The following is a 9,587-nucleotide window of genomic DNA, read 5'->3' on the forward strand; positions in this document are numbered from 1 at the left end:
AAAGAAAAAAATCCAACATTCAATTTGTTGAGTTATTACTATTTGCCAGGGACTATTCTAGGTTTTGGAGATACAGAAGAAAACAAGATAGCCAAAGTCTGGAGCACACTGAGGCTTAGAGTCTAGTGGGATAAATGACAATAAACTAATAAATAAATAAATAAAATATATTGTTTGCCTATGTGGATAATAGTATAGTTCTTTGGTTGCTGGGAAGAAGTGTTTTCAAATTTATGGTAGCCAAAAGAACTACTAAATAAAGCAGAGAATATGGATTGGAAAAATGACAAGGAGGCAGTTGTAATTTTATTTAAGATAATCATGTACTTTCCCTGCAATGGTAATATTTGTGCCAAAACCTAAAGAAGATAAGCAAGCAATCCTTGACGATATTTGAAGCCAGAGTGCTTTACTGAATGCAAAAGCTTGGGTCTGGCCTGGAATATGTTTGGCAGCCTCTAGGAACAGCCTGGAGTCTGTGTGCTGTAGTGAAACGAGCATAAAAGAAGCAGCGCCAGTCCTAAGAGGTAAGGGAGGAGCAGTTTGTTAGGGTCCTTTCCCACAGTAACAACTTTGCCTTTAAACTAAGAGAGATAAATACCTTCTGAAGAACAACTATAAAAATTCTGAAAGATCGCAGACAAGTGGTTAATAAGATAACATCTCATCATTTAAAACTGTCATATCAGCTGGCATTGTCTAGTCACCTAATCTGATGTTGTTATTGGATTAAGAATGTCAGTGGTCAGGAAAAAAATACTGCCGCTTATCAATGGTCTTTCTATACAGTGTAATCTAAACTTACTAAATAAGAGAGAGAGAGAGAGAGATTTTCCTTTAAAATATGAACAAAATAAAATATGAGTAGTTGTCTATACTCTGTAGTTCAGATTTCAACACTTGTGCAAAAGAAAATTTGTTGCAGATAAGTTTCTATTGAGAGAGGAGGATGAATTGATTTCTGAAACTACCTGTGGTTGATCTTGGACACATCACTCTATCTTTCTGGGACTCTATTTTTTTTAATATGTAAAATGATAAGGGTGAAGTAGTGAGTTTAGAAGTGTCCTTTTATGGTCTAAAATGTTCTGATTTAAAAATCAAAATTATATTGTAAATACAGCCTATGTATCACAGAATCTATCTGATAAGGCAGATTGCTAACCTTCTGTAAAACTAATACCTAAATATTATATACCCATGCATGAATATGGTGTGAAAATAAAAGGAGCATATGCAGCATACAGAAAAAGGTTTTTTTGTTTGTTTTTTTTTTAAATCACCGAAAGAAGAGTTCTTTTGACTACTTTAGAGAACATTTCTTCTGGGCAACCAAAGAGCTATGCTTCCACCTACTGGTCAAACGATCAGCACCTACAAGATTTTGCAATTCCTTATTAAAAACAAATTAAAAACAAAACAAAAGAAAAAGTAATAAATACCTACCCCAGATCATAATAGAGTCCTCACATTCTAAAATGAGGATTATAAAAATACTTGGGCATTAATTTAAAACAATACACGGGTAAAATTCTATTTAGATCTCTGTTATTTATTATAAACCAAACAATACTGCTATTTTTCAGGTGGTCTTATGACAGTGCAACACATTTCTCACGGCTTTTCTATAGGGGGAAAATATCACTGATACACTGCTCGGAGTTCCAGTATTCTATTCTTTTACAGTAACAAAAAATATATTTTCTGGGACTCCCAGAAACAAAGCATTTAGTTTTAGAAGCCAAAATAAAAGTGCTTTTAAAAAAGGAAAACCCCAAAGTAAGTCTTGGTTAATGACTAGCTATATTAAAAGTGAGTCTTGTAAAAGCTAATAATACACTAGCTTCTTTGAGCACTAATGTCCCTAAAAGAGCTGTGGCACTTCTACCCCTTTCATTTAGAAACATTAGCACCTAAGCATCTAACAGAGCTGCTGAGAAAGTAGCCATTTGTTCATCCGAAACTTTTTTTTGTAAGAAAAGGCAAAGCAGTTGGTGCTGTATTGAAGGTGCTATCCCCACCCCCTGATTATGTGATAATGCAGTCCTTTGATATCTTATTCTTTTGAAATTCGTCACATCCAAAACAAGCACTTCTCTTTTTAATTGATAGAAATTCTTCATTCTCATAAGGCAACAGAAAACATAAAAATTGAGGGGAAAATAGAAATCAAGCACTTAAACAATTTTAAGCTAGCATAATTTGTATTCCACACTTTGTTCCAAAAAAAGATCTTAATGTGTATGTTTCCTGTCTTTCATTTAGAACGCAAATTGTAGACACTGGAGAAGGAAAGGGTGCATCAAATAAATTCTGTGCTTGCTCTCAGAGCAAAGCCACTCTGAGATAGTCTGAGTGCTTTGAACTACCTAGCTTTAATGTTCCTACCCCTGAATCCTTAATCAAATAGATTGCCTCATCAGAAAGATTTTTTTGAAAACTTGCTTAAAATTTAATTTTCCTTTAACAAACTCCCATATTTTCCCCCAATATGTTTCATGCTCCAAATGGTACTTAAACCTTTGATAAGAACCACATTATTTCTTTTTTTAGATGTTTTTTATGTTTTATGTTATAATGTGTATATATATGTATATATACACACACAAATTTTTCCCTCTCTTCTTTGTCATTTTCTCTTTCTCCATCTTTCTCGTTATCTCTTGTCTATGATCTTAAATTTCTTTTTGTGTATGTCCGTATTCTAAAACACTGAATAACCAAATCCACTGAACTTCTATCTTTATACACAACATTGATTTAAATCCATGCACTACTTCTTATAATAACTTAAACATCCTTTTAAACCTAGAATTAAAAATAACTTTTCATTCATAATGACACTGTGAGGGTTAAAGGAAATATGAATATCACACTTTAGGGTTATTATCTTTTATGCTACCTACATCTAAATTGTCCCTGATATATGGTGGTAAAGATTCTTTTGAAAATAACCCTTCTTGGTCACAATTCAGAAAACAAAATGTGTATTAGCCACATAACATTTTTTTCAACTTTATAATAAGTGGAAAGTAAATGTCTTCAATATTTACTGTTGCTTTAAGAAAACAACTATTTTTTTAATGTTCATACTAACTGTTGAATTTAATCTGATCTAACATAAGCATTTTTCATTGTATTAGCCTCTATAAATATTTTATTTCAACCATAATATACCATTAATTTTGGGTGCACAACTTATTTTAACTTTTATTATAAATAATGTGGAAATCATATAATATAAAGCTTTTTACAGCTTATTGAGTTAAATTTGACGTGAAATTGTAAGATGTTTGTGGTGTCATGGTGATTTGATACATGTATACATTGTGAAATAATTCCCACTATTTAATTCATTAACATATCACTACCTATTTATGTTTTTATTTTTGATAACATTTAAGTTCTACAGTCTTAGCAAATTTCAATTATATAGTACAGTGTTATCAACTATAGTCACCATGTTTTACATTAGATCTTTAGACCTTACTCATCTTATAGCTGAAAGTTTGTATTACCCTTTTACCAGCCTCTTCCTGTTTTCCTTCCTCCTCCCTGCCAGCCCCTGGAAACTACTTTTCTACCCTGTGATTCTATGAATATGACTCTTATTTTATTTTATTATTTTTTTAAGATTCCACATATAATACCATGCAGTATTTGCCTTTCTCTGTCTGGCTTATTTCACTTAGCAAAATTTCCCCAAGATGCATCCATATTGTCTCAAATGTCCATATTTCCTTCTTTCTCGTGGCTGAATAACATTCTATTTTATATATATATCTTTAGAACAGTTATCAGAGAAGCTGTGTTAACCTAGGGAGGTTTTCCCCTTTGGAGGCTTTCACTGCTTCATCTTCAGGTCTATAACTCAAGGAGTAAAGATTGTCAGCCCTTCTTGTTTTTAAAAGGATAGAGGAAGCCCTGGAAGTTTTAAATTTAATGTAATAAGGAATTATATCTTTGTATATGGTATGCTGAGTTTAAAAAATCTATGTGTGCGTTATTTACACCCAACAAACTTGAGAAAAATTATGTCAGAGTCAAGAAATTTGAAGCATATTGCAACATGCTAGATGTTTTGGAAAGTTTTCTACTTTCTCACTTGTTGGGTTTGAGCTTAGCTTAATTCTAAAGTTTTGTATATTAATGAATGCATTATTTGGAGGGTGGTTACCTATAACATAAATAAACATAACATTAAATGTCAACAAAGATACAAATGAGAAATAATCATCAAATATCACATCTAAACAAATTAGCTAATAGATAAACACTAAAGGTTATCCAGGTCATCTAGTCATAGCCTTAGTTCCTGCCTCATGTACCAGCATATCCTGTTTATTTCTTGTGGATTAATGTAAGTAATATGACCTCAGTGCTTCTCTTGAAACATAATATTGCATTTCCAGCAGATTTCATTTTAAGAAGAATTTATGGGCTGAACATCCAACTTTATTTTTACGTGATCGTTTTTACTTATTGTAGGTAGTTATTCCCTTTCCTGTTCTTCATTATTCTCACTCCAGATAAACCTACAGGGTGGGATCCACTAGGAACAGTTGATTGCAAGTTATTTAAATATTAATTGATTTCAGTTCAAGTGCTCTAGTACATGTCTTCAAAGAGTGACATGTATTTTTAATGAAGATAGACAGTAGATGACATACCCATTGTGAAACATCAATAAAAGAAAATATTGGATACTTCTCAAATTGAAAGGAAAAATAAAAATTTTAAAAAGGTCAAATAACTTTCCCATGGGAGAGATGGACAGAAAAATCAGCTTGTTTTCACTTTTTGGAAAAACATTCTTAAGAATGGGTTATAAGAGAATCTTGCACTGTATGCAATATATAATAGCAGATCATATCTCTTTTTGTTTCCTCCACCACAGTCACTGTTCAGAATGCTTTGCTTATGGGAGGTCTCATTAATAGTTCTTTACAGCTGACCCCTGCTGTAGAGGGTATTACCACTCCACAGGTTTCTATCACACAATTTTCTGGGTATGTCAAAAGCATATGCCAGAGCAAAAAGGGCAGAAATAAACCTTGGGGATTCTAAAGAGTGACACCTGGCTGGAATTCAATTTGTCAGGAAATGTAAAGCTGTGTTGCAATGCATTTTAAGCTTGGGTTAGCTTAAAATGACTCATTTGCTGGTGTTTAAAATTAACTCTCAGGACCTCCGTGACAGTGTTCAAACTCTGTACAAACATAATGCTGAAATATTTAAACCCAGTGCAAATTATGTTTTGATTCAAGACAATGAATATGCTTAATTAAACTGGCACTGAAAATGTAAATATTTTAGCTAGTATTGTATTAACGTTTAAAACCCTGGGAATTAAATTCTACTTTTCTTATCTTTCATAATGATGAAATTCAAAATGTTATTGTTGTGTTTATAAAGGAGTCCATTGTTAGGCAGCATATTCATTATGAGACAATGGTTACACATTTAATTGCACAGCAGGGAAGGGATTCAGTGGTTCAATATTGCACACAATAAGAGATTTACCAAAAACAATCAATACAATGTAATTTTGGATTCCAAAATCTGAAGTCATATAAAGAAAGAAGGTATTACAATCACCTGATATTTGTAATTATGGTTATATTCTACCTTAGTGGACTCTATGAACAAATTATTTTGTTAAAAAAATAAATTGGCATTCTAATTAACTAAACTAAAAACAGGGGCCCTTTCAGAGGAAAAATGTTATGCTTTATCTAAGAACTAACAGCAAACAACAACAAAATAAAAATTAAAAACAAATTAACACCACCTTGATTTTCTGAAGTGTGTAAATGTGGTTCTTTACTAATGAAATAATCCCCTATCATTTTATGCAAAACCATTTTATCTTTTTTTGGTCTGATGTTGACTTCACTTTGTGCAACAATTTGGTATAAAGACAAAACATGGAAACTGGATATCTTTCACCCCAATACTGGAAAAATCAATGCTATCAAAATTATTAAAAAGTCAGGAATTCCAAGATTGATTTTTTTTGTTGAATTTTAAATAATCTTAAATGCTCATGGAATCTGCTGACATTTAAAAATATTTAATTGAAATGGCTATTCTGAATGTGAAACAGTGTACATCTGTAGCATTTAAATTGATTGATCTTCTTGTTTCATATGGTTAGTTTCCCACCCTACCCCACAGGTACCTATATTGACAAAACAGGATTATCTTCAGGGTGTGTCTGTTCTCCTATTCATTTACATGTATTTTCTTTAATTACAAGTATGAGAGAAAAAAATCAAATGGAGTTTTAAAGAAAATAATTTGTTTACATCAGCATTGACAACAATGCTTGTGGTAGGTAGCCTCTAATGTGACTCCCAATAACCCCTCCCTCTTTTTTATCATGCCCTATTATAACCCTCTCCCCTTGAGTGTGACCTAAACCTAGTGATTTGAATAGAATGAAACAAAAGTGATGGGACAGTATTTCCAAGATTGGGTTATAAAAAGAGGGATCAGCCTTGGATGCCCTCTCTTGCTCACTCACTCACAGGGAATCCAGCTGTCTCCCATGTTTTCATCCATGCTATAAAGAGGCCTTCATGATAAAGAATTAGGGAGGACAGTCAACCAACAGCTGGTGAAGAATTGAATCCTGTCAGTATGCACATGCATAAGCTTGGAGCAAGTCCTCTCCCAGTCACATCTTCAGATGTGACCACAGCCCCAGCCTACACCATGACTGGAGTATTCTGGGAGACCTTGAAGTAGAGTACCCAGATAAGTTACACCCTGATGCCTTACTCGCAAAAACTGTGAAATAACCAATGTTCATCGTTTTAAGCCACTAATTTTGGGGAGTCATTTCTTGTATGACAAGAGATAGCTAATACAAACTTATTTACCTTCTCATCTCATACAGAACCTGTTAGGCAGTGACCAAAATTTACTGAGTCGACAATGGGTGTTCAAAGGAAATTTGAAATGTAGTTTCTGATGTTGAGTTAACTAACCAAGGTCAAGATTCATTCCCTTCCTGCTGATTATTAGAGACTGTTTATGGGCAGCTGGTGCTGTAGAGTCCCACAAATCATACTGTCATTTTATGTTTTATTCTAATTGTCAAAAACTTTTAATATGGCATTTTAAACTCTATAAGAAGTATGAGACACAGATTAATTTTATTTTTCAGCTTCTACAGCTCAAGTGGTTTTGACCTAAGCCACAGTGTTCTTGGAAATCAGTCCTAGATACAAAAAGATTCTGAAAATAAGAACTGGATTTCTTCCCCTTTCAGATATCACCACACAAGTCTCCCACTCTGAGTCTGATATAGATATCAATACAAATATAGGTATAGATATAAAACTTAAACTTCCATAGTACCAAGTATTTATTGAATATCTCAAGTATACAGGTTATCTACTGACTGACACACCAAAAGTCAAATATAAGGTAGCATGGTTTCAGATCATTCCATGGAAAGTATTCCATAGAATGTACAAGGCACCATACAGAATCACTGAAGGGAAGAGGTCTAAGAGGAGGATGGAGGATTGTTGTGCTGAAAAGTCTCACTACTTTAAAACAAAGTTTTTAAACTATGAAGATGGTGGTACAGGCACACACAGATACACACTCAATTCGTGGTTACAAGTGAATAGGACAATGTTGGTCCTGATGCTGATCTGATTCTATACCATTCAGCCATTTATTTGTTTCTGTAATAAATCAAGATAAACTGAAGTGGCCCTGAGGACTTCTATGTGATCACCATAATCACCAATACAAATCACCTTCTGCATTTTCAGGTTTGTGAAGATGTAATTGGTAATCTGTAGAATAAATTAAACAGATTGGTTTTTAAGACTGAAATAAAAAACAAACATAAAACACAGAATTTGTAAAAGATTCCACCTAAAATCAATGACTGTCCAAAACTAATACATGGTTTTAGATAGAGTCATTACTTTTTTCTTACAGCAACTAGTTTCATCTTATAAAATGTAACAAACTTCTTTTTCTATCACTGTGACACATGCCATTAAAACATTAAATCTAGAGGCAAGATGCTTAGTCCCTACCATTTTACTCATACTAGTTTATTTGTGTGTTTGTTTGCATGCATTAGTGGAAAAAAAAGAAAATGTGAGGCTTGAAGTAAATTTTATAATAACTGACAACATAATTATTACAGGTATTAGTTGATTACTTAATATCATAATGAAACATAAAGATGAGAGGCTCAGTGTGGTATATATGAAAGTTGTTAAGAGAGTAGATTCTGAGAGTTCTCATCAGAAGAAAAAAAGACCTCATTTTTTTTTTTTGGATCTAGATGATATGGTGGATGTTAACTAAGCTCATTGTGTTAATCATTCCACAATATATGTAAGTCAAATCATTATGCTGTATACCTTAAACTTATACAGTGCTGTATGTTAATTGTAACTCAATAAAATAAAATTTCAGGGAAAAAAAAAGATGAAAGGCTCAGATTATAACCAGAGTTGTTTTATCTTTTGCTTATCTCTTGCCATTTATAGCCAAGGAGTTTACTGATAGCTTAGTTAGAAGAATTTGTTAGGTAATATCACAATCACACTGCAAGTGTGCCTATCATTTTCTATATGCATAGTAAGCAGATCTTTCTTATTCAATAGCTGCTCAATATATGTACACATATGCACCAACACACACACAAGACTAATTTTATTAATTTATGAATGAACAAGCTAGATATTTACTATATAAAATTCTTTGCACAAGGAATAAGAGTCTCTTTTTTGGTGTCTTATGCTACACCAAAAAATGTACTTCCAGTTACTTTGGCTAAAGTTAAATAACCTGTCTTAACTAGTGCACTGGGGTTTAAACCTCCCCTATTTAATTATTAATTTATGTAGATTACATTCCCTAAGATCCCTTAAAACATATACAAGACAACAAGATTAATAATTACCATTAAAATGCATTTTTATAATGATAAAAGGATCAATCAATCATAAAGATCTAACGATATTAAATTGTGTATGCACCAGACAACAGAGCCTAAAAATACACAGCAAAACAGATAAACTTGATAAAAGAAATAGACAAACCCACAATCACAGTCAGGGACTCCACCATCCCCTTCTTGGTAACTGATAGAACTACTGAACAGAAAATCATAAAGGATATAGAAAAAATGGATTATACACAACCACCAGGATCTGACACACAGAACATTCCAGCCAACACCAGCAGAATACACATTTTTTTCAAAAAATATTCACCAAGATAGACCATATCATGGGCCATAAAACAAACCTCAACAAACCTGAGACTAAAATTATGCAGATTATGTTCTCTGACTATAATGGAATCAAAGTAGAAATCAATAACTGAAGGACAAGAGGAAATCTCCAAACATATGACAATGAACAACACACTTCTAATTAACCTACAGGTCCAACGGAAAGTGTCAAAAGAAAGTTTTAAAAATACATGTAGAAATGAATGAAAATGAAAATATAAGATATCAAAATATGTGTAATTCAACTAACACAGTGCTAAGAGGGAAGTTTATAGCACTAAATGCTTATATTAGAAACAAGGAAAGGTCTCAA

The sequence above is a fragment of the Mesoplodon bidens genome (assembly GCF_964165515.1).
Source record: "Mesoplodon bidens genome assembly, chromosome: 1".
In the NCBI taxonomy this organism is placed as follows: domain Eukaryota; kingdom Metazoa; phylum Chordata; class Mammalia; order Artiodactyla; family Ziphiidae; genus Mesoplodon; species Mesoplodon bidens.